The following is a 1519-nucleotide window of genomic DNA, read 5'->3' as shown; positions in this document are numbered from 1 at the left end:
TCCTCTCAAATCAAAAATCAATAGCCCAGGCACCTCCAACCACCACACCGATCACTCGATCGTGCATTCCGTCGTCCAGACGCACTGCACGCATACACCACTGCCCCGCCTCTCTCTCCAACGCCTCACCTCCGCCCCACTGCGATCAAGGAAGACAAAAAGAGTATGCTGTCCTTTATTAACTTTATTAATTGTCACATGGTTCATCAAGGAGATTACCTAGACCAACATTCATCAACAAGAAAACACCACGTATGGCACAAGCTGATGTGTTAGCTTCCTGGGGTAATGCTGGAAGGTCTTCACAACCTGGATAAGTAAAGTTTGAAAGGTTATAATCTCGACTAACAGAATAAAATGAATTTTAATGCACACACATGTAGATACTTCTCTATTATTTTCTGCTCTTATTTTTAGAATCAGATAGCCAACTTTTTTGTTAGAATCAGAGTGAAGTTCATATACTACTTGCTCACAAGTCCTTGACAATGGAAAACTTTGACATCCTCCTTCGTGATCTTAAACACTTGTAGGTAATTTCCTCCTTCATGCTTTTGAACTCTTAAATAGTGCACTGCAGCTCCCGCATCCATGAGGCATCGTGCCCTGTTAGTGCAATGCAGCTCCCACATCGATGAGGCGGCGCACTCGATCCATCTCCTGGAGATAGACAAGCCACCGGTGCAGCCGCTGAATCCTCTCATCCCCACTTTAGGATAGCACTGCCCCACTCTAGGATTGTTCTGTGGCAACGCATGGGCAACCATGCATCTATTGCTGACTGGGTTGGTGTGCATAAAACTACAGGCTGAACTTTGAATTGCCTAGATAAGCACTTGCACGTAGCATGCCTATATAACTATTTCCATAGATCAAGGTAATTCAAATGCAATACACTGGTCGAATGTGGGTGACATGTACACTTAGTATTAACAATCGTAATGGGCAAAAATGACTGACTGAAAGTAGGAATGCCCGGTGTGCAGCGAAGTTTAATTTCTACATAAGAAGGAGGTGAAAGAAGATAGTTTGACGATTGGGTACGTACCATGCTTACAGTCGGTCGTGGGAGTTCATGTCGGACTTCCAGCCAAGCAGCAGGCATGCCACCTCCTGCCACCACTCGCAGGTCGTCATGTATAGCACCACGTGAGCTCCTCAACCCCGCTCACGCCCCCGGCATCCGTGACCAACAGCCGCATTGTCATGTTCACCGATAGCCTAATCCCCAGATGGTAAAGTATCAAACAATATGAGCAGTGTCCTAATAAGCCCTCTAGATACTTCACCGGTTTACGAATCTTTTCGTGACATAACATATTTTGAATTTTCCTTTGCACATGTTGATTGAGATAAATTTTGAACTTCCTTTGCCCATAGTAATATATCTGAATCAGCGCCCGCAGAGAATGTAATTTTCATCATAGGTAATCTACAATGGAGTATCAATTTCAGAAAATAAACAACATACTGACCAAAATATATTATGAAGTAAACTGTACAAGATTCAGCTTACCTT

General features: G+C 43.7%; 1 long non-coding RNA gene across 1 annotated transcript; it reads right to left on the bottom strand.

Annotated features, from left to right (window-relative positions):
- Nucleotides 1-153: 153 nt before the first annotated feature.
- Nucleotides 154-1207, bottom strand: LOC119298582. Its single transcript, XR_005145892.1, has 2 exons — nucleotides 1049-1207; nucleotides 154-309 (listed from the first exon to the last, which is right to left on the bottom strand). It is a non-coding gene; the product is annotated as an uncharacterized LOC119298582 (long non-coding RNA).
- Nucleotides 1208-1519: the final 312 nt, after the last annotated feature.

The sequence above is a fragment of the Triticum dicoccoides genome, chromosome 5A, assembly GCF_002162155.2.
Source record: "Triticum dicoccoides isolate Atlit2015 ecotype Zavitan chromosome 5A, WEW_v2.0, whole genome shotgun sequence".
In the NCBI taxonomy this organism is placed as follows: Eukaryota; Viridiplantae; Streptophyta; class Magnoliopsida; order Poales; family Poaceae; genus Triticum; species Triticum dicoccoides.
Note: the sequence above shows the minus strand (reverse complement) of the source record. Positions and strands in the feature narration are given on the sequence as shown.